Source organism: Thunnus maccoyii, chromosome 14 (assembly GCF_910596095.1).
Source record: "Thunnus maccoyii chromosome 14, fThuMac1.1, whole genome shotgun sequence".
In the NCBI taxonomy this organism is placed as follows: Eukaryota; Metazoa; Chordata; class Actinopteri; order Scombriformes; family Scombridae; genus Thunnus; species Thunnus maccoyii.
In genome coordinates, this window is record NC_056546.1 from 1,450,128 (window position 1) to 1,472,230 (window position 22,103).

Consider the following 22,103-nt stretch of genomic DNA (forward strand, 5'->3'; position numbering starts at 1 on the left):
GAATATAATGAACCCAATGGAACCAAAAGCTGATTTAAGTATAAAGGATAGTTAAACACATTTGAAAACTAAGAGCAACCAATGAAAATGTCTCCTAGAGTGAGGTGGTAGCCAGTTCAGTGTGTCATACATCAAACAATGATGCATGCGGTAAGGACACCTCAGAACAAATCTACAAATATTATTGTAAACAACATTTGGAGAGTAAAACAATTAATTGACTGATACAGTATTCTGAGACTATCATTTATTTTATTTCTAATAAAATCAATATGAAAATTCAGAATCAATCCAAGGTCCCAAGTATTTGAATTTATCAACTTTAATAAGTGGAGACCCATCAGTAAGATTAATAGCTGACTCAGCAGGTGAATGATTAAGAATATAACTTGTACCAAATGACATGCTGTAAGACTTCTGCTTTTTAAATATGAGATTGTTGTTAAAGAACATTTTTGAACAAAAGAAAATTCTGATTGCAGAGAGCTTTGAATTCTAGTTATATCAGAGTCAGATGTATATATAACTGTGTCATCTGCATATAATCGAACAAAACAAATATTAGGAAGATCATTAATAAAAATAGAGACAAGTAAAGGTCCTAAGATAGATCCTTGTGGTACACCCTGTGTACCCTCAACAGTTAAATAATCTGATTGATTGTGATGAAAAGAAACACACTGACAACAGTTATAAAGGTAAGAATTAAACCAAAATAATGCCTGTTGAGAGACACCAATAGCCTAAAGTTCATCAAAAAGACGATAATGGTCAACTAAATCGGAAACCTTGGTTAAATCAATAAAAATTGCCCCTGTGAACTGACCTTTGTCTGAAGATGATAATACATCGTTGGCCACAGTGGTGGAAAAGTGAGAACGAAGACCAGACCGAAATGGGGATAAAATATTGTGATCATTAGTGTACTGATATGATTGATTAAAATTAACTTTTAAAATATTTTAGATATAATACATGTGACAGAAATTGGTCGATAAGTAGTCAGATCTAGTGGATCTCCTTCTCTATGAAGAGGAGTGACTTTAGCACATTTCCAAATAGATGGAAGATTACAAGCAGGGAATGTGATCTGTTCTTCGAGATTCTTAGTGTAATGAGAAACAGTTATTGAACAGTATCGTCCAGGCACTGCTGGGATTTGAACCCAGGATCTCCTGTTTACTAGACAGGCGCGTTAACCAACTAAGCCACAGCGCCTCTGAAACGAAGATCTGTCATATTAAACCTGCAGTCACATCTGAGATGTCAATTAAAAGTGAAATGTTAGAGGTCTTAGAGTAAGGATTAGTGTGCATTTGATATGTGCAACCAAGTGTCTTCAAGTGCAGAAATAATGAATCATGGGAGATTGAAAGATTATAGAGATTTAGGGTTCTTAAGGCCGTGACACACCAATTGTTGGCCAATGTCAGGCCGTCACAGTAGAAACAGTGAATCAAGGGAAATTTAAAGAAAGCTAATATACAGGTTTAGGGTTTTCTATGACATCCAGGCACTGCTGGGATTTGAACCCAGGATCTCCTGTTTACAAGACAGGCACTTTAACCACTAAGCCACAGCACCACATGATCTTGTGTTCGATGCTGTTCAAAATTTTGTTGAGCAAGACATTTACCAAACCAAACTTAATACTGGTCACTGCAGTGAGACTAGGAAGAAGGTTTACTTTTATACATCTTCCTGTAGTTTCTAGGAAAATACTTGGCTCTTAATGAGGCACTGCTGGGATTTGAACCCAGGATCTCCTGTTTACTAGACAAAGGATGTGACGTTTTTGAGTGTTCTCGAATGCCTTGCCTCTTACCCATTAACATTAACAAATGACCAGCATAACCACACAACAGCACAACAAAAACGGTGCTATCTGAGTAGAAACACCCTGCAGATATTAGCTCTCCAGCTAATGAGACAGCTAGCTGCCTCTGTCAACCACTACACAGTTCACAACAAAACACCCTGCAATGACAAGTCACCCACTCCCGAACACACACAGCTAAACAACATTATTTCCTCAACAAAGGAGCAGAAAAAAAGCCCCCCCCACCTTTTTTCCTGTTGTATTCTCTGTGTGTGTGAGAGAACACTTTTGTTTTGTTTTAGTCAAACAACACACTTTGATACTGTATTGAAATACAGACTGAACAGCATTTTCCAGGCACTGCTGGGATTTGAACCCAGGATCTCCTATTTACTAGACAGGCGCTTTGACCAACTAAGCCACAGCACCTGTGAAAAAGGAAATCTGTCATATTAAACCTGCAGTCACATCTGAGATGTCAATTAAAAGTGAAATGTTAATGGTCTTAGAGACTGAAACGCTTTGATGTGCGTAATGGAGTGTCTTTAAGTGCAGAAACAGTGGCCCATGGGAAATTTAGAGACAGCTAATATACAGGTTCAGTGTTTTGGCGGGATTGAACACAGAATCTCTTGTTTACAAGGCAGATGTTTTAACCCATAAGACACAGTGTCACTTTTCCCTTTTGCAGCTACTGTCTTTAGACTTGTTGAACATTGTACAGCATGTTGACGAAAACTGCAGTGGGAATATTTCTAAGCATCTTAAGACAGTAATAGAAAGTTAATCACTGTGTAAGTAACCCTACAACCATTAGGCACTGCTGGGATTTGAATCCAGGATCTCCTGTTTACTAGACAGGCGCTTTGACCAACTAAGCCACAGCACCTCTGGTGACATTTACTCTCATATTAAAGGTGCCGTCACACTGAGGCGAAGACATTTATGAGCTGAAATGATAAAGTTATGTTTATTTTCTTGATATTGATCCATATTGTTGCTTCAGTTGAAAATCAGGCAAAAATATTTTAAAGAATAATGGTCACCAAGCAAGTATCCCAGGATAAGATGGAGAAATAATGCCTCAATGAAAAGGTAATCACTGAGAAAATAACCCCACAACCATCAGGCACTGCTGGGATTTGAACCCAGGATCTCCTGTTTACAAGACAGGCGCTTTGACCAGCTAAGCCACAGTGCCCCTCATGACAGCTTCTCTCATATTAAAGGTTCTATATGTAAGAATTATGACGCACTTTATATTTATTAATTGTTTTTTATTGCCAGTGAGTGAACGGGTTGAGACCTTCCCCAGCTTTCTTGGTTGTCTGTAACAGCCTGTGGACTGATTTCTATGGTTGGCTTTCACTGGCACATCGGGAGCCTCTGTATGTGTGATAGAACATTTTGATTGCAAAGTCAAACCAATATCAATCTACAAAAGCAACACTGCCGTAACAGCTGAAGTCCATGAGCTACTTGCTTTGGGTAAACCTCCTCTTTCTTCTCTTTTTGTAACTGTGACAGTTCCATATTTTAGTACTATCTTCTATGAGACAGGGGGGCAAAGTTTAACAAGCTGAAAACCTGAAAAGGTGTAGCCAGCTGAGTGTCATCGTCACTACAGTGAAAAAAACATGATATTTTCAGGTGTGAAGGAATCTGTGATGATATATCAGTGCTTCATTCTTCTCATTTATTGTCTGTCAGGGTAGTCGATGCTTCAAGTGTTTTTAGAAATTATCCAATCACTATGGATTTAAATAACCAATGAGAGGTTGAGTGCGGTAGGTGTTGATCTGTGATCATTTATTTGCAACACACTCATACAAAGGATACTTAGTGAACGTAGTTTCATATAATGATACTGATAAGTTCTCTTGGAGTAAGTTGCAAGTAGTTTCTGCAGTCTGAGGCACTGCTGGGATTTGAACCCAGGATCTCCTGTTTACTAGACAGGCGCTTTAACCAGCTAAGCCACAGCACCTCTTGTAAACAGCTTTTCTCATATTAAAGCTACAGTTATATCTTGAAATAGAGCTGCAACTAATAATTCTTTACCCCTTTCGTTCTTTCTGTTGGTTGTCCAAAGGTGGTAATAAGTACACATTTCACACCAAAACTGCAGCGTGTTGCTCGCCGACCACAGCTCACTGAACCTACTGGGGTTTAGTAAAAATGGTTGGTAAAAAAAAAGTTGATGGTTTGCAGGTCGGGTAAGGTTTAGGTGGTTGACTATCGCAAAGAAACATTTTTATGCGTTGGCTTTCACTGGCACATGGGGAACCTCTGTACGTGTGATAGAACATTTTGAATGCAAAGTCAAACCAACCTTTAATGAAATACAAACTGAACAGCATTATCTAGGTACTGCTGGGATTTGAACCCAAGATCTCCTGTTTACTAGACAGGCGCTTTAACCAACTAAGCCACAGCACCTCTTGTAAACAGGTCTTCTCATATTAAAGCTACAGTTATATCTTGAAATAGGGCTGCAACTAATAATTCTTTACATAATCAATAAATTGGTTGAAAAAAAGTAAAAATGTCATCAGACGTCTTGTTTTATCTTGATTGTAATCCATATTGTTGCTTCAGTTGAAAATAAGATGGTCAGATTCAGGAAGTCTGCTGGGGGGCAGTCGTATCAGACACGTGTTAAGTTACTGCTGATGCAAACCCAACATTTCCTGCTTCACTGCTTCAAATTAAAAGCTTTTAAATGACTAAATAACCAACTTTATTGTGAAGAATTAACAGGAAATAGGTCCCCTTTAAGGGATCACAAAGAAGCGTCTTGGTGGTGGGTTAAACATGAGAGATAATAAGCAGGCACTGCTGGGATTTGAACCCAGGATCTCCTGTTTACTAGACAGGCGCTTTGACCAACTAAGCCACAGCACCTGTGGTGCTACCTCCTCTCATATTAAAGGTGCTGTCACACTGAGGCGAGGACATTTATGAGCTGAAATGATAAATTTATGTTTATTGTCTTGATTTTGATCCATATTGTTTCTTCGGTTGAAAATAAGGCAAAAATATTTTAAAGAAAAATGGTCACCAAACAAGTATCCCAGGATAAGATGGAGTAATAATGCCTCAATGGAAAGGTAGTCACTGTGAAATTAACCCCACAACCATCAGGCACTGCTGGGATTTGAACGCAGGATCTCCTGTTTACTAGACAGGCGCTTTGACCAACTAAGCCACAGCACCTATGACAAACCTTCCTCTCATATTAAAACTACAATCATATTGAAATCATATCCAACTAATAATTCTTTTCATAATTAATAATTCTCTGAAAAAAAATAAAAATGTCATCAGGTGTCTCGTTTTGTTGGAACAACAGTCCAAAACTACAAAACATTAAATTTACTGCACTGCAGTTAACCAAAACTGACATCCCTAGACTGCACCTTTAATATGAGAGAAACTGTTATCAGAGGTGCTGTGGCTTAGTTGGTTAAAGCGCCTGTCTAGTAAACAGGAGATCCTGGGTTCAAATCCCAGCAGTGCCTGTTTAATCCACCATGAAGATGCTTCTTTTTGAGCCTTAAATTTAAAATATTTAGCTTCATCTACACCCGAACAACATATTTGTGTTGATTGAAATTAAATGATGAATCCTGGCTTTTAAAAGTCACCTGCACAGATCCACATTAAAAAGACAAGTTAATTCAGTCTGTAAGAACTCTTCTTATTGTTCATTTCACCTCTGCTGCAGTTACAGAGGCTTAAAAATATTCCCACTACAGTCTTCACCAACTTGCTGTACATCACTCAACAAGTCTAAGTATCTCAGGATATTATGGAGAAATAGTGCCTCACAGACAGTAATAGAAGAAAGGTAATCACTATGAAAGTAACCCAACAATGATCAGGCACTGCTGGGATTTGAACCCAGGATCTGATGCAAACCCAACATTTCCTGCTTCACATTAAAAGCTTTTAAATGACTAAATAACGGACTTTTTTGTGAAGAATTAACAGGAAATAGGTCTCCTTTAAGGGAACACAAAAGAAGCGTCTTGGTGGTGGGTTAAACATGAGAGATAATAAGCAGGCACTGCTGGGATTTGAACCCAGGATCTCCTGTTTACTAGACAGGCGCTTTGACCAACTAAGCCACAGCACCTCTGGTGACATCTCCTCTCATATTAAAGGTGCCGTCACACTGAGGCGAAGACATTTATGAGCTGAACGATAAATTTATGTTTATTGTCTTAATTGTGATCCATATTGTTGCTTCGGTTGAAAATGAGGTATAAATATATTTTTTAAAAATAGTCACCAGACAAGATGGAGAAATAATGTCTCACAGGCAGTAATCACTGTGAAAGTGACCCCACAACCATCAGGCACTGCTGGGATTTGAACCCAGGATCTCCTGTTTACAAGACAGGCGCTTTAACCAACTAAGCCACAGCGCCTGTGGTGACATCTGTCATAAAAGGTTCTATATGTAAGAATTATGAAGGAATGTACATTTATTAATCATTTTTAATTGCCAATGAGTGAATGGATTGAGACCTTCCGTGACTTTCTGTGGACTGATTTCTATGTGAAGGACCTGGGCCAGTTTTTCTGTGAATATCAGAACGTATATGCGAGTTGCCTGTTTGTTGTTCAAGGGTAACTTCTTGGCCCAGACAAAGGCAATGTAACAGTCAGCCTTCATCACTGCAAGTTCTTTGATGTCGGTTTGGTGTGTCTGGGCCTTTAGAGACTGAAATGCTTCAGTGTACCCAAGCGTCTTCAAGTGCAGAAACAGTGACAGACAGCAAACACTCAGCTTTAGGGTTTTCCATGACATCTAGGCACTGCTGGGATTTGAACCCAGGATCTCCTGTTTACGAGACAGGCGCTTTGACCAACTAAGCCACAGCACCTCTGGTGACAGTGTCTTTCATCATGTCCTTTCATATGAAAGCTATAGTCATATCCTGAAATAGGGCTGCAACTAATAATTCTTTTCATAATTAATTGTCTGAAAAAATGTAAGAATGTCATCAGTGTCTTGTTTTGTTGGAACAACAGTCTACATCTACAAAACATTAAATTTACTGCACTGTTAAGACATGAAAGGGCAGAACATTCTCACATTTCAGAAGCTGGTAGATTGAATAACAGACAAACATACAGATTTACTGATTTCCATGGCAACCAGGCACTGCTGGGAATTGAACCCAGGATCTCCTGTTTACAAGACAGGCGCTTTAACCAACTAAGCCACAGCACCGCTGTGAGAAGCTATCTTCTCATGTTAAAGCTACAATCATATCCTGAAATACAGCTGTAACTAATAACTCTGTACATAATCAATTAATTTTTTTGAGAAAAAAAAGTAAAAATATCATCAAACGTCTTGTTTTGTTGGAACAACAGTCAAAAACTCCAAAACGTTATATTCACTGCACTGTTAAGACGAGAAAAAGCAGCACATTCATTATCAAAATCCTTGCAGATTAAGATTTTCTGTTGATTAATTAATCAACTACTTGCAGAAATGTTGAAGGTCTGATACAACATTTGCTTTTACTGAACAGCATCTTCCAGGTACTGCTGGGATTTGAACCCAGGATCTCCTGTTTACTAGACAGGCGCTTTAACCAACTAAGCCACAGCACCTCTTGTAAACCGGTCTTCTCATATTAAAGCTACAGTTATATCTTGAAATAGGGCTGCAACTAATAGTTCTTTACATAATCAATAAATTGGTTGAAAAAACATAAAAATGTCATCAGACGTCTTGTTTTGTCTTGATTGTAATCCATATTGTTGCTGCAGTTGAAACTAAGATGGTCAGATTCAGGAAGTCTGCTGGGGGGCAGTCATATCAGACACGTGTTAAGTTACTGCTGATGCAAACCTAACATTTCCTGCTTCACATTAAAAGCTTTTAAATGACTAAATAACGGACTTTTTTGTGAAGAATTAACAGGAAGTAGGTCCCCTTTAAGGGAACACAAAAGAAGTGTCTTGCTGGTGGGTTAAACATGAGAGATAATAAACAGGCACTGCTGGGATTTGAACCCAGGATCTCCTGTTTACTAGACAGGCGCTTTGACCAACTAAGCCACAGCACCTCTGGTGACATCGCCTCTCATATTAAAGGTGCCGTCACACCGAGGCCAAGACATGTATGAGCTGAACGATAAATTTATGTTTATTGTCTTAATTGTGATTCATATTGTTGCTTCGGTTGAAAATGAGGTATAAATATATTTTTTAAAAATAGTCACCAGACAAGATGGAGAAATAATACCTCACAGGCAGTAATCACTGTGAAAGTGACCCCACAACCACCAGGCACTGCTGGGATTTGAACCCAGGATCTCCTGTTTACAAGACAGGCGCTTTAACCAACTAAGCCACAGCGCCTCTGGTGACAGTTCTCATAAAAGGTTCTATATGTAAGAATTATGAAGGAATTTACATTTATTAATCATTTTTAATTGCCAATGAGTGAATGGATTGAGACCTTCCGTGAATTTCTGTGGACTGATTTCTATTTGAAGGACCTGGGCCAGTTTTTCTGTGAATATCAGAACTTATATGCTAGTTGCCTGTTTGTTGTTCAAGGGTAACTTCTTGGCCCAGACAAAGGCAATGTAACAGTCAGCCTTCATCACTGCAAGTGGTTTGGTGTGTCTGGGCCTTTAGAGACTGAAATGCTTCAGTGTAACCAAGCGTCTTCAAGTGCAGAAACAGTGACAGACAGCAAACACTCAGCTTTAGGGTTTTCCATGACATCTAGGCACTGCTGGGATTTGAACCCAGGATCTCCTGTTTACGAGACAGGCGCTTTAACCACTAAGCCACAGCACCTCTCGTGGCAGCTTATCTCATATTAAAGGTTCTATATATAAGAATTATGACACACTTTATATTTATTAATTGTTTTTTATTGCCAATGAGTGAACGGGTTGAGACCTTCTCCAGCTTTCTTGGTTGTCTGTAACAGCCTGTGGACTGATTTCTATGTGAAGGACCTGGGCCAGTTTTTACATGAAAATCCAAAGGATGTGACATTTTTGCACCTTGCCTCTCTCCCATTAACGTCAACAAATGACCGGCATAACCACACAACAACACAACAAAAACGGTGCTATCCGAATAGAAAGGATGGAGAAACACCTTATGCCTTAGAGAAAGGTAATCAATATGAAAGTAAACCCACAACCATCAGGTACTACTGGCATTGGAATCCAGAATCTCCTGTTCACAAGACAGGTGCTTTAACCACTAAGCCACAGCACCACGTGATCTTGTGTTAGATGCTGTTCAAAATTTTGTTGAGCAAGACATTTACCAAAACCAACAGAATACTGGTCGCTGCAGTGGGACCAGTAAGAAGGCTTACAGAATCTCTGTTCTTCTTCTTGTGTCTGTACTTTAATGAAGTGACCTCATAAAGATTCAGAACACTGGAAAGGACTTTATTTAAGTTGAACTGGAAGACACATCTTCCTGTAGTTCCTAGGAAATTACTTTCCTGTTAATCAGGCGCTGCTGGGATTTGAACCCAGGATCTCCTGTTTACAAGACAGGCGCTTTAACCAACTAAGCCACAGCGCCTCTAATAACATCTTTTCTCATATTAAAGGTTCTTTGTGTAAGAATTATGAAGGAATTTACATTTATTAATTGTTTTTATTGCCAATGAGTGAATGGGTTGAGACCTTCCTCGACTTTCTCAGTTGTCTGTAACAGTCTGTTGACTGATTTCTATGTGAAGGACCTAGGTCGGTTTTTCCATGACAATCCAAAGGATGTGACGTTTTTGAGCGTTCTCGAATGCCTTGCCTCTTACCCATTAACATTAACAAATGACCAGCATAACCACACAACAGCACAACAAAAACGGTGCTATCTGAGTAGAAACACCCTGCAGATATTAGCTCTCCAGCTAATGAGACAGCTAGCTGCCTCTGACAACCACTACACAGTTCACAACAAAACACCCTGCAATGACAAGTCACCCACTCCCGAGTACACACAGCTAAACAACATTATTTCCTCAACAAAGGAGCAGAAAACAAGCTCCAAAACGATAGGAGAACAGAGCTTACCCCTTTCATTCTTTCTGTTGGTTGTCCAAAGGTGGTAATAAGCACACATTTCACACCAACACTGCAGCGTGTTGCTCGCTGACCACAGCTCACTGAACCTACTGGGGTTTAGTAAAAATGGTTGGTAAAAAAAAAGTTGATGGTTTACAGGTCGGGTAAGGTTTAGGTGGTTGACTATCGCAAAGAAACATTTTTATGGGTTGGCTTTCACTGGCACATCGGGAGCCTCTGTACGTGTGATAGAACATTTTGAATGCAAAGTCAAACCAACCTTTAATGAAATACAAACTGAACAGTATTATCTAGGTACTGCTGGGATTTGAACCCAGGATCTCCTGTTTACTAGACAGGCGCTTTAACCAACTAAGCCACAGCACCTCTTGTAAACAGGTCATATTAAAGCTACAGTTATATCTTGAAATAGGGCTGCAACTAATAATTCTTTACATAATCAATAAATTGGTTGAAAAAAAGTAAAAATGTCATCAGACGTCTTGTTTTGTCTTGATTGTAATCCATATTGTTGCTTCAGTTGAAAATAAGATGGTCAGATTCAGGAAGTCTGCTGGGGGGCAGTCGTATCAGACGTGTTAAGTTACTGCTGATGCAAACCCAACATTTCCTGCTTCACTGCTTCACATTAAAAGCTTTTAAATGACTAAATAACGGACTTTTTTGTGAAGAATTAACAGGAAGTAGGTCCCCTTTAAGGGAACACAAAAGAAGTGTCTTGCTGGTGGGTTAAACATGAGAGATAACAAGCAGGCACTGCTGGGATTTGAACCCAGGATCTCCTGTTTACTAGACAGGCGCTTTGACCAACTAAGCCACAGCACCACGTGATCTTGTGTTAGATGCTGTTCAAAATTTAGTTGAGCAAGACATTTACCAAAACCAACAGAATACTGGTCACTGCAGTGAGAAGGCTTACAGAATCTCTGTTCTTCTTCTTGTGTCTGTACTTTAATGAAGTGACCTCATAAAGATTCAGAACACTGGAAAGGACTTTATTTAAGTTGAATTGGAAGACACATCTTCCTGTAGTTCCTAGGAAATTACTTTCCTGTTAATCAGGCGCTGCTGGGATTTGAACCCAGGATCTCCTGTTTACAAGACAGGCGCTTTAACCAACTAAGCCACAGCGCCTCTAATAACATCTTTTCTCAAATTAAAGGTTCTTTGTGTAAGAATTATGAAGGAATTTACATTTATTAATCGTTTTTATTGCCAATGAGTGAATGGGTTGAGACCTTCCTCGACTTTCTCAGTTGTCTGTAACAGTCTGTTGACTGATTTCTATGTGAAGGACCTAGGGCGGTTTTTCCATGAAAATCCAATGGATGTGACGTTTTTGAGCGTTCTCAAATGCCTTGCCTCTTACCATTTAACATTAACAAATGACCAGCATAACCACACAACAAAAATGGTGCTATCTGAGTAGAAACACGCTGCAGATATTAGCTCCCCAGCTAATGAGACAGCTAGCTGCCTCTGACAACCACTACACAGTTCACTGGCACATCGGGAGCCTCTGTATGTGTGATAGAACATTTTGATTGCAAAGTCAAACTGAACAGCATCATCTAGGCACTGCTGGGATTTGAACCCAGGATCTCCTGTTTACGAGACAGGCGCTTTAACCACTAAGCCACAGCACCTCTGTCAAAGGCTAGATTGTCAATATCAATCTACAAAAGCAACACTGCCGTAACAGCTGAAGTCAATGAGCTACTTTCTTTGGGTAAACCTCCTCTTTCTTCTCTTTTTGTAACTGTGACAGTTCCATATTTTAGTACTGGGGGGCAGAAGTTTAACAAGCTGAAAACCTGAAAAGGTGTAGCCAGTTGAGTGTCATCGTCACTACAGTGAAAAAAACATGATATTGTCAGGTGTGAAGGAATCTGTGATGATATATCAGTGCTTCATTCTTCTCATTTATTGTCTGTCAGCGTAGTCGATGCTACAAGTGTTTTTAGAAATTATCCAATCACTATGGATTTAAATAACCAATGAGAGGTTGAGTGCTGTAGGTGTTGATCCGTGATCATTCATTTGCAACACACTCATACAAAGGATACTTAGTGAACACAGTTTCATATAATGATACTGATAAGTTCTCTTTGAGTAAGTTAAAAGTAGCTTCTGCAGTCTGAGGCACTGCTGGGATTTGAACCCAGGATCTCCTGTTTACTAGACAGGCGCTTTGACCAACTAAGCCACAGCACCTCTGGTAAACAGGTCTTCTCATATTAAAGCTACAGTTATATCTTGAACTAGGCCTGCAACTAAGTTCTTTACATAATCAATAAATTGGTTGAAAAAACATAAAAATGTCATCAGACGTCTTGTTTTATCTTGATTGTAATCCATATTGTTGCTTCAGTTGAAAATAAGATGGTCAGATTCAGGAAGTCTGCTGGGGGGCAGTCGTATCAGACACGTGTTAAGTTACTGCTGATGCAAACCCAACATTTCCTGCTTCACATTAAAAGCTTTTAAATGACTAAATAACCGACTTTATTGTGAAGAATTAACAGGAAGTAGGTCCCCTTTAAGAGCTTCCATGGACTGATTTCTATGTGAAGGACCTGGGCCAGTTTTTCTGTGAATATCAGAACGTATATGCTAGTTGCCTGTTTGTTGTTCAAGGGTAACTTCTTGGCCCAGACATAGGCAATGTAACAGTCGGCCTTCATCACTGCAAGTTCTTTGATGTCGGTTTGGTGTGTCTGGGCCTTTAGAGACTGAAATGCTTCAGTGTAACCAAGCGTCTTCAAGTGCAGAAACAGTGACAGACAGCAAACACTCAGCTTCCGGGTTTTCCATGACATCTAGGCACTGCTGGGATTTGAACCCAGGATCTCCTGTTTACGAGACAGGCGCTTTAACCACTAAGCCACAGCACCTCTGTCAAAAGCTAGATTGTCAATATCAATCTACAAAAGCAACACTGCCGTAACAGCTGAAGTCCATGAGCTACTTTCTTTGGGTAAACCTCCTCTTTCTTCTCTTTTTGTAACTGTGACAGTTCCATATTTTAGTACTATCTGCTATGAGACAGGGGGGCAAAGTTTAACAAGCTGAAAACCCGAAAAGGTGTAGCCAGCTGAGTGTCATCGTCACTACAGTGAAAAAAGCATCATATTTTCAGGTGTGAAGGAATCTGTTATGATATATCAGTGCTTCATTCTTCTCATTTATTGTCTGTCAGCGTAGTCGATGATACAAGTGTTTTTAGAAATTATCCAATCACTATGGATTTAAATAACCAATGAGAGGTTGAGTGCTGTAGGTGTTGATCTGTGATCATTTATTTGCAACACACTCATACAAAGGATACTTAGTGAACACAGTTTCCTATAATGATACTGATAAGTTCTCCTTGAGTAAGTTGAAAGTAGTTTCTGCAGTCTGAGGCACTGCTGGGATTTGAACCCAGGATCTCCTGTTTACTAGACAGGTGCTTTGACCAACTAAGCCACAGTACCTCTTGTAAACAGTTTTTCTCATATTAAAGCTACAGTTATATCTTGAAATAGGGCTGCAATTAATAATTCTTTACATAATCAATAAATTGGTTGAAAAAACATAAAAATGTCATCAGACGTCTTGTTTTGTCTTGATTGTAATCCATATTGTTGCTTCAGTTGAAAATAAGATGGTCAGATTCAGGAAGTCTGCTGGGGGGCAGTCGTATCAGACACGTGTTAAGTTACTGCTGATGTAAACCCAACATTTCCTGCTTCACTGCTTCAAATTAAAAGCTTTTAAATGACTAAATAGCCGACTTTATTGTGAAGAATTAACAGGAAATAGGTCTCCTTTAAGGGATCACAAAGAAGCGTCTTGGTGGTGGGTTAAACATGAGAGATAATAAGCAGGTACTGCTGGGATTTGAACCCAGGATCTCCTGTTTACTAGACAGGCGCTTTGACCAACTAAGCCACAGCACCTCTGGTGCTACCTCCTCTCATATTAAAGGTGCCGTCACACTGAGGCGAAGACATTTATGAGCTGAAATGATAAATTTATGTTTATTGTCTTAATTTTGATCCATATTGTTTCTTCGGTTGAAAATAAGGCAAAAATATTTTAAAGAAAAATGGTCACCAAACAAGTATCCCAGGATAAGATGGAGTAATAATGCCTCAATGGAAAGGTAGTCACTGTGAAATTAACCCCACAAACATCAGGCACTGCTGGGATTTGAACCCAGGATCTCCTGTTTACTAGACAGGCGCTTTGACCAACTAAGCCACAGCACCTGTGACAAACCTTTCTCTCATATTAAAACTACAATCATATCTTGAAATCATATCCAACTAATAATTCTTTTCATAATTAATAATTCTCTGAAAAAAAATAAAAATGTCATCAGGTGTCTCGTTTTCTTGGAACAACAGTCCAAAACTACAAAACATTAAATTTACTGCACTGCAGTTAACCAAAACTGACATCCCTAGACTGCACCTTTAATATGAGAGAAACTGTTATCAGAGGTGCTGTGGCTTAGTTGGTTAAAGCGCCTGTCTAGTAAACAGGAGATCCTGGGTTCAAATCCCAGCAGTGCCTGTTTAATCCACCATGAAGATGCTTCTTTTTGAGCCTTAAATTTAAAATATTTAGCTTCATCTACACCTGAAAAACATATTTGTGTTGATTGAAATTAAATGATGAATCCAGGCTTTTAAAAGTCACCTGCACAGATCCACATTAAAAAGACAAGTTAATTCAGTCTGTAAGAACTCTTCTTATTGTTCATTTCACCTCTGCTGCAGTTACAGAGGCTTAAAAATATTCCCACTACAGTCTTCACCAACTTGCTGTACATCACTCAACAAGTCTAAGTATCTCGGGATATTATGGAGAAATAGTGCCTCACAGACAGTAATAGAAGAAAGGTAATCACTATGAAAGGAACCCCACACGATCAGGCACTGCTGGGATTTGAACCCAGGATCTCCTGTTTACTAGACAGGCGCTTTAACCAACTAAGCCACAGCACCTCTAGTGACAGTGTCTTTTATCATGTCCTCTCATATGAAAGCTATAGTCATATCCCGAAATAGGGCTGCAACTAATAATTCTTTTCATAATTAACTGTCTGAAAAAAAGTAAGAATGTCATCAGTGTCTTGTTTTGTTGGAACAATAGTCTATAACTACAAAACATTAAATTTACTGCACTGTTAAGACATGAAAGGGCAGCACATTCTCACATTTCAGAAGCTGGTAGATTGAATAACAGACAAACATACAGATTTAGTGACTTCCATGGCAACCAGGCACTGCTGGGATTTGAACCGAGGATCTCCTGTTTACAAGACAGGCGCTTTAACCAACTAAGCCACAGCACCGCTGTGAGAAGCTATCTTCTCATGTTAAAGCTACAATCATATCCTGAAATACAGCTGTAACTAATAACTCTGTACATAATCAATGAATTTTTTGAGAAAAAAAAGTAAAAATATCATCAAACGTCTTGTTTTGTTGGAACAACAGTCAAAAACTCCAAAACGTTATATTCACTGCACTGTTAAGACGAGCAAAAGCAGCACATTCATTATCAAAATCCTTGCAGATTAAGATTTTCTGTTGATTAATTAATCAACTACTTGCAGAAATTTTGAAGGTCTGATACAACATTTGCTTTTACTGAACAGCATCTTCCAGGTACTGTTGGGATTTGAACCCAGGATCTCCTGTTTACTAGACAGGCGTTTTAACCAACTAAGCCACAGCACCTCTTGTAAACCAGTCTTCTCATATTAAAGCTACAGTTATATCTTGAAATAGGGCTGCAACTAATAGTTCTTTACATAATCAATAAATTGGTTGAAAAAACATAAAAATTGTCATCAGACGTCTTGTTTTGTCTTGATTGTAATCCATATTGTTGCTGCAGTTGAAACTAAGATGAGAAAATGAGGTATAAATATATTTTTTAAAAATAGTCACCAGACAAGATGGAGAAATAATACCTCACAGGCAGTAATCACTGTGAAAGTGACCACACAACCATCAGGCACTGCTGGGATTTGAACCCAGGATCTCCTGTTTACAAGACAGGCGCTTTAACCAACTAAGCCACAGCGCCTCTGGTGACAGTTCTCATAAAAGGTTCTATATGTAAGAATTATGAAGGAATTTACATTTATTAATCATTTTTTATTTCCAATGAGTGAATGGATTGAGACCTTCCGTGACTTTCTGTGGACTGATTTCTATGTGAAGGACCTGGGCCAGTTTTTCTGTGAATATCAGAACGTATGCTAGTTGCCTGTTTGTTGGTCAAGGGTAACTTCTTGGCCCAGACATAGGCAATGTAACAGTCAGCCTTCATCACTGCAAGTTCTTTGATGTCAGTTTGGTGTGTCTGGGCCTTAAGAGACTGAAATGCTTCAGTGTAACCAAGCATCTTCAAGTGCAGAAACAGTGACAGACAGCAAACACTCAGCTTCAGGGTTTTCCATGACATCTAGGCACTGCTGGGATTTGAACCCAGGATCTCCTGTTTACGAGACAGGCGCTTTAACCACTAAGCCACAGCATCTATGTCGAATGTAGGTTTTTCAATATCAATCTACAAAAGCAACACTGCCGTAACAGCTGAAGTCCATGAGCTACTTGTTTTGGGTAAACCTCCTCTTTCTTCTCTTTTTGTAACTGTAACAGTTCCATATTTTAGTACTATCTTCTATGAGACAGGGGGGCAAAGTTTAACAAGCTGAAAACCTGAAAAGATGTAGCCAGCTGAGTGTCATCATCACTACAGTGAAAAAAACATGATATTTTCAGGTGTGAAGGAATCTGTGATGATATATCAGTGCTTCATTCTTCTCATTTATTGTCTGTCAGCGTAGTCGATGCTACAAGTGTTTTTAGAAACGATCCAATCACTATGGATTTAAATAACGAATGAGAGGTTGAGTGCTGTAGGTGTTGATCTGTGATCATTTTATGTAAACACATTCATACAAAGGATACTTACTGAAAACACTTTCATATGATGATACTGATAAGTTCTCTTTGAGTAAGTTGAAAATAGTTTCTGCAGTGTGAGGCACTGCTGGGATTTGAACCCAGGATCTCCTGTTTACTAGACAGGCGCTTTAACCAACTAAGCCACAGCGCCTCTGGTGAAAGATGCTCTCATCATGTCCTCTCATATGAAAGCTACAGTTACATCTTGAAATAGGGCTGCAACTAATAATTCTTTTCATAATCAATTAATTGTCTGAAAAAAGTAAGAAAGTAAGAAAAGAAAGTAAGTAAAAAGTAAGAATGTCATCAGTGACTTGTATTGTTGGAACAGCAGCACAAAACTACAAATTTACTGCACCGTTAAGACAAGAACAAGCAGCACGTTCTCACATTTCAGAAGGTGGGCGATCGACAGCTAACATACAGCTTTATGGTTTTCTATGACAACCAGGCACTGCTGGGATTTGAACCCAGGATCTCCTGTTTACAAGACAGGCGCTTTAACCAACTAAGCCACAGCGCCTCTGACAAGCCTTGCGCTCATATTAAAACTACAGTCATATCCTGAAAAAGGGATGCCACTAATAATTCTTTTCATAATCAATTAATTGTCTGAGAAAAAGTAAGACATAAGGAGTAAGACAAGGAAAAGCAGCACCTTCTCAAATTTCAGAAGCTTAAACAAGAGAACATTTGGACTTAAAACGATTGAATGATTATCAAAGTGCTTGAAGATTAATTTTCTGTCGATTGATTAATCAGCTACTTGTTGCAGCAAGAGAAATGTTGAAGGTCTCGTGCAACATTTGCTTTCACTGGATCCAAAATGCTGATTTTCTACAAGTCAAACCAAATAGTTTTTTACTATAATGAAGAACACTCTCTGAACAGCATCATCAAGGCACTGCTGGGATCAGAACCAACAATCTCCTGTTTACAAGACAGATATTTTAACCACTAACTCACAGCTACGCTTATTTAGCCTTCAGCTTCTGTCTTTAGACTTGTTGAGTGATGTACAGCATGTTGGTGAAGACTGTAGTGGGAATATTTTTAAGCCTCTGTAACTGCAGCAGAGGTGAAATGAACAATAAGAAGAGTTCTTACAGACTGAAAAAATGTGTCTTTTTAATGTGGATCTGTGCAGGTGACTTTTCAGTCAACACAAACATGTTGTTCGGGTGTAGATGAAGCTAAATATTTTAAATTAAAGGCTCACAAAGAAGCATCTTGGTGGTGAATTAAACATGAGGGATAATAATAATAATAACAACAAGGCACTGCTGGGATTTGAACCCAGGATCTCCTGTTTACTAGACAGGCGCTTTAACCAACTAAGCCACAGCGCCTCTGACAACAGTTTTGCTCATATTAAAGCTATAGTCAGACTGAGATGAAGACATTTATAAACTGAAATGATAAAGTTATGTTTGTTGTCTTGATTTTTATCCGTATTGTTGCTTCAGTTGAAAATAAGGCAAAAATACTGACTGGGAGTGAGAGATGCTTTGCAGAAACATGGTGCAAAACACAACATTAGAGATCGTTTATGTCATTATGAGAAGTGTAAGTGAGGAAATTGACATCACAGGCAATATTCTCGCGCCGCTGTGAGCTCCACAAGTTTTATTAGCTGTCAGCGTAGTCGATGCTTCAAGTGTTTTTAGAAACGATCCAATCAGTGTGAATTTAAATAAGCAATGAGAGGTTTAGTTTCTGCTGCAGTGCTGTAGATGTTGATCTGTGATCATTTATAAGTGACAGAATAGTTAGTAAACACACTTATACAAAAGACACTTACTGAATACACTTTCATATAATGATACTCTTTGAGTAAAGTGGAATCAGCAGTCTGAGGCACTGCTGGGATTTGAACCCAGGATCTCCTGTTTACTAGACAGGCGCTTTAATCAACTAAGCCACAGCACCTCTGGTAACAGCTTCTTTCATATTAAAGCTACAGGCATATCATGAAACAGGGCTGCAACTAATAATTCTTTACATAATCAATAAAATGGTGGAAAAAAAAGTAAAAATGTCATCAGACGTCTTGTTTTGTCTTGATTGTAATCCATATTGTTGCTTCAGTTGAAAATAAGATGGTCAGATTCAGGAAGCCTGCTGGGGGGCAGTCGTATCAGACACGTGTTAAGTTACTGCTGATGCAAACCCAACATTTCCTGCTTCACTGCTTCAAAAAGCTTTTAAATGACTTAATAGCCGACTTAATTGTGAAGAATTAACAGGAAGTAGGTCCCCTTCAAGGGGTCACAAAGAAGCGTCTTGGTGGTGGGTTAAACATGAGAGATAATAAGCAGGCACTGCTGGGATTTGAACCCAGGATCTCCTGTTTACTAGACAGGCGCTTTGACCAACTAAGCCACAGCACCTCTGGTGACATCTTCTCTCATATTAAAGGTGTTGTCACACTGAGGCGAAGACATTTATGAGCTGAAATGATAAAGTTATGTTTATTGTCTTGATTTTGATCCATATTGTTGCTTCAGTTGTAAATAAGGCAAAAATATTTTAAGGAAAATGGTCACCAAACAAGTATCCCGGGATAAGATGGAGAAATAATGCCTCACAGGCAGTAGTAAGGTAACCACTATGAAATTAACCCAATGACCATCAGGCACTGCTGGGATTTGAACCCAGGATCTCCTGTTTACTAGACAGGCGCTTTAACCAACTAAGCCACAGCGCCTCTTACTACCATTACTGGTGTTAATGGTATTGCTGGTTTTGGTGAGTGAGGCCTTTAGAAGCTTGCTGCCGCTCTACAATATCCAGCCGGTATATGAGAGGAGGAGGATCGACGTCTGATTCAGGAAATAATTGATAGTAGATACATTCTTGTTTTATAGTTATACAGTGAAATAATCAAAGCAGCAGAGAAGCCTGATGTTTCTGTCTTTCTACCAGTGGATCAGTTCTCCACTTTGAACTTAAATATCTCATCAACCATTGGATGGATTGTCATGATTGTTGGGTCAGACATTCATGTTCCCCTCAGGATGAATACCTCTAATTTTTCCTATACCACCACCACGACGAGGTTGATATTTGTCATTCTGATTCAAATAATCGAAAAGCACAAAAAAAAAAAACAACGATGATATTCTGAGAAACATTGTGAAGCACATTTGATTTGATTCTTTTTGTCAGATGTCAAGACGGCCCTCCCAGAAAAACAACACAACAGGTCGTAATGTCAGTCGACCAAAAACGACCTATAGCGACGTTTGAGTGACAGCTGTCGTCTAGCAGTGGTGCAGATCAGATGACGTATATATATGTGGACAGATTTCCTCATTCAGAGGAGGAGGGAGGATGGTGGCTTTAACCCAACAGTGGACTTTGTTTCCTGTTTCCAACCGCAAGATAAAAAGCATAACTACGATCGCCTCCTAACCTTTAACCCCGTGGTTATTATTGTAGCCATGACGACGAAGGTGGCCTAACTTTAAGGAAGTAGTAACTTTAACCCACAGGACCAAAACAAGCCAAACCAGACTTTAACCACAGCGTTGTCACATCATAAAACATCATTATTGTTTAACAGTGATGTGTGATGCTTTTGGAAGACAAGATGATGTCATCCAGCAGATTACTGCTGATAGAGACGCCAGATAAGAAAACGCTTGTATGTGTCGTTCTGGAGTCACATGATCAAACCAGAGCTGCTAGCTTGCACCTCTCATCACCTGTTGCCAGGTGTTACTACACTAGTTATTTGTCACTGTCCACGGACAACCAAACTGGTCCTTTTCTCCAGATTAATAAAGTTTTCTAATCTAATAAACCAGCGTCACACTCAGGAGTTTGTGTCTCTGTGTGATCAGGTCTGTGTGCAGGACTTCATTCAGCTGTAACTGGACCAGTAATGTGAGCAGAGCGTAACTGGGACCAACTCACTGCCGTCTGTCACTGTCAGCGGCCGCTAACAGCTCGTCTCCAGGGGGCGATGTTTCATTCACGCCTGTTAACCCTCATTCAGTGGAAATGTCAGCCAGATGAGTCAGAGAGAGATAAGAACTGCAGCCAACTGTCAGAGTGCTATTTAACCTTTATCAATGTGTGTGTGTGTGTGTGTGTGTGTGTGTGTGTGTGTGTGTGTGTGTGTGTGTGTGTGTGTGTGTGTGTGTGTGTGTGTGTGTGTGTGGTACAGTCTCATTCAGGATCATTCAGGTCTCAGCTGCTGTTATTTTTCTGTTAATCCTGCAGACTGCTCTTGTTTCTCTGCTGTTACTCTCCCTGCAGACAGGGGGCGACGTACCAACAGACTTAAAGGACAAACACACTCCTGCTGTGTGCTAAAACTGAATTTCTTCAACACAAGACAAATATGTGTTTATGAATGTATAGAGGAGGGTGTCAGTGTTCCAGGAATATAAGATTCTGATCATTAGTGGTCATAAAAATATGGAAAAAGTTCATATTATTGGATTTTGTCTCCTGTTATTATTCTTTGTTCCTGTCTTACTTTGCTTTGGAGGATGAGATCGTTCTCAGATTTAGAACTACAATTCTTATGATGCTTTAGGAGATGTAAACAGGAAGTATAACGTTGCCATGGATGCAGTTGGTCCATCCCACACAGGCTTCTCCAAACACTGCTTCATATTCAGAGCCAAATGTATCCCACAATGCACCACCAGTACCACCAGTCCAGTGGTTGGCGGTCGTGCGCCTGTAGGCTGGTTTTATAATAATCAACAAATAAGAAGAGTCATGAAAGTTTGATTTAGCATGAATATTATCATTCATATATAATCACAAAGTGATGACAGAACCTCCACAGATAGTTATCATGTAATATTAACAGTGAATCTGTTCTTCTTGATGGGACTGATGAGACTAATATCGTTATATATCTGACACTGTTTCATGTAGTATAAATGAAACCTGCACACTTCTAGATAACTTCCTCCTTCCTCCTGCACCATCACCACCTCCCTCTATTTCTACACCTCCATCTCTACCATACCTTTAGCCCTCCCATCCCTCCTGCTCCTCCTGCGCTCTCTCTCCTCCAGGTGTAAAGGTCAGAGGTCGTGGACCGTAGCTGGATGGAAATAGAAGGATGATATGAGAGAGTCAGAGCAGCGAGATGGCATGAGGGATATTTGGTTGTAATTGGAGTGATTGGATGTGACTCAGCGAGGCAGGGGGGGGGGTTAGCGCTGTATGGACAGCTGTCTGGGGTTTAACACTCAGGCATGA

At 39.5% G+C, this 22,103-nt stretch overlaps 1 protein-coding gene and 40 non-coding genes across 41 annotated transcripts in view; 3 read left to right on the forward strand and 38 right to left on the reverse strand.

Moving 5' to 3' along the window:
* The window catches only part of LOC121911191 (LIM domain-binding protein 3-like), a 95,484-nt gene that overhangs the window by 39,685 nt on the left and 33,696 nt on the right, over positions 1-22,103 (forward strand). The gene's annotated exons all lie outside the window — the stretch shown is intronic.
* On the reverse strand, positions 1,145-1,218 carry trnat-agu. Its single transcript has one exon. It is a non-coding gene; the product is annotated as a tRNA-Thr (tRNA).
* Positions 1,512-1,584, reverse strand: trnat-ugu. Its single transcript has one exon. It is a non-coding gene; the product is annotated as a tRNA-Thr (tRNA).
* Positions 2,175-2,248, reverse strand: trnat-agu. The gene has a single exon. It is a non-coding gene; the product is annotated as a tRNA-Thr (tRNA).
* Positions 2,635-2,708, reverse strand: trnat-agu. Its single transcript has one exon. It is a non-coding gene; the product is annotated as a tRNA-Thr (tRNA).
* trnat-ugu lies at positions 2,947-3,020 on the reverse strand. The gene has a single exon. It is a non-coding gene; the product is annotated as a tRNA-Thr (tRNA).
* trnat-agu lies at positions 3,733-3,806 on the reverse strand. The gene has a single exon. It is a non-coding gene; the product is annotated as a tRNA-Thr (tRNA).
* On the reverse strand, positions 4,185-4,258 carry trnat-agu. The gene has a single exon. It is a non-coding gene; the product is annotated as a tRNA-Thr (tRNA).
* On the reverse strand, positions 4,650-4,723 carry trnat-agu. The gene has a single exon. It is a non-coding gene; the product is annotated as a tRNA-Thr (tRNA).
* On the reverse strand, positions 4,962-5,035 carry trnat-agu. The gene has a single exon. It is a non-coding gene; the product is annotated as a tRNA-Thr (tRNA).
* trnat-agu lies at positions 5,267-5,340 on the forward strand. Its single transcript has one exon. It is a non-coding gene; the product is annotated as a tRNA-Thr (tRNA).
* Positions 5,884-5,957, reverse strand: trnat-agu. The gene has a single exon. It is a non-coding gene; the product is annotated as a tRNA-Thr (tRNA).
* trnat-ugu lies at positions 6,179-6,252 on the reverse strand. The gene has a single exon. It is a non-coding gene; the product is annotated as a tRNA-Thr (tRNA).
* trnat-cgu lies at positions 6,638-6,711 on the reverse strand. Its single transcript has one exon. It is a non-coding gene; the product is annotated as a tRNA-Thr (tRNA).
* trnat-ugu lies at positions 6,988-7,061 on the reverse strand. Its single transcript has one exon. It is a non-coding gene; the product is annotated as a tRNA-Thr (tRNA).
* On the reverse strand, positions 7,377-7,450 carry trnat-agu. The gene has a single exon. It is a non-coding gene; the product is annotated as a tRNA-Thr (tRNA).
* Positions 7,835-7,908, reverse strand: trnat-agu. The gene has a single exon. It is a non-coding gene; the product is annotated as a tRNA-Thr (tRNA).
* Positions 8,130-8,203, reverse strand: trnat-ugu. The gene has a single exon. It is a non-coding gene; the product is annotated as a tRNA-Thr (tRNA).
* trnat-cgu lies at positions 8,578-8,650 on the reverse strand. Its single transcript has one exon. It is a non-coding gene; the product is annotated as a tRNA-Thr (tRNA).
* Positions 9,327-9,400, reverse strand: trnat-ugu. The gene has a single exon. It is a non-coding gene; the product is annotated as a tRNA-Thr (tRNA).
* trnat-agu lies at positions 10,199-10,272 on the reverse strand. Its single transcript has one exon. It is a non-coding gene; the product is annotated as a tRNA-Thr (tRNA).
* Positions 10,658-10,731, reverse strand: trnat-agu. The gene has a single exon. It is a non-coding gene; the product is annotated as a tRNA-Thr (tRNA).
* Positions 10,967-11,040, reverse strand: trnat-ugu. Its single transcript has one exon. It is a non-coding gene; the product is annotated as a tRNA-Thr (tRNA).
* trnat-cgu lies at positions 11,480-11,552 on the reverse strand. Its single transcript has one exon. It is a non-coding gene; the product is annotated as a tRNA-Thr (tRNA).
* trnat-agu lies at positions 12,047-12,120 on the reverse strand. Its single transcript has one exon. It is a non-coding gene; the product is annotated as a tRNA-Thr (tRNA).
* trnat-cgu lies at positions 12,728-12,800 on the reverse strand. Its single transcript has one exon. It is a non-coding gene; the product is annotated as a tRNA-Thr (tRNA).
* Positions 13,309-13,382, reverse strand: trnat-agu. The gene has a single exon. It is a non-coding gene; the product is annotated as a tRNA-Thr (tRNA).
* Positions 13,774-13,847, reverse strand: trnat-agu. The gene has a single exon. It is a non-coding gene; the product is annotated as a tRNA-Thr (tRNA).
* Positions 14,086-14,159, reverse strand: trnat-agu. The gene has a single exon. It is a non-coding gene; the product is annotated as a tRNA-Thr (tRNA).
* trnat-agu lies at positions 14,393-14,466 on the forward strand. The gene has a single exon. It is a non-coding gene; the product is annotated as a tRNA-Thr (tRNA).
* On the reverse strand, positions 14,827-14,900 carry trnat-agu. The gene has a single exon. It is a non-coding gene; the product is annotated as a tRNA-Thr (tRNA).
* trnat-ugu lies at positions 15,177-15,250 on the reverse strand. Its single transcript has one exon. It is a non-coding gene; the product is annotated as a tRNA-Thr (tRNA).
* Positions 15,565-15,638, reverse strand: trnat-agu. Its single transcript has one exon. It is a non-coding gene; the product is annotated as a tRNA-Thr (tRNA).
* Positions 15,917-15,990, reverse strand: trnat-ugu. The gene has a single exon. It is a non-coding gene; the product is annotated as a tRNA-Thr (tRNA).
* Positions 16,374-16,446, reverse strand: trnat-cgu. The gene has a single exon. It is a non-coding gene; the product is annotated as a tRNA-Thr (tRNA).
* trnat-agu lies at positions 16,955-17,028 on the reverse strand. The gene has a single exon. It is a non-coding gene; the product is annotated as a tRNA-Thr (tRNA).
* On the reverse strand, positions 17,327-17,400 carry trnat-ugu. Its single transcript has one exon. It is a non-coding gene; the product is annotated as a tRNA-Thr (tRNA).
* On the reverse strand, positions 18,153-18,226 carry trnat-agu. Its single transcript has one exon. It is a non-coding gene; the product is annotated as a tRNA-Thr (tRNA).
* trnat-agu lies at positions 18,733-18,806 on the reverse strand. The gene has a single exon. It is a non-coding gene; the product is annotated as a tRNA-Thr (tRNA).
* On the reverse strand, positions 19,194-19,267 carry trnat-agu. The gene has a single exon. It is a non-coding gene; the product is annotated as a tRNA-Thr (tRNA).
* Positions 19,511-19,584, reverse strand: trnat-agu. Its single transcript has one exon. It is a non-coding gene; the product is annotated as a tRNA-Thr (tRNA).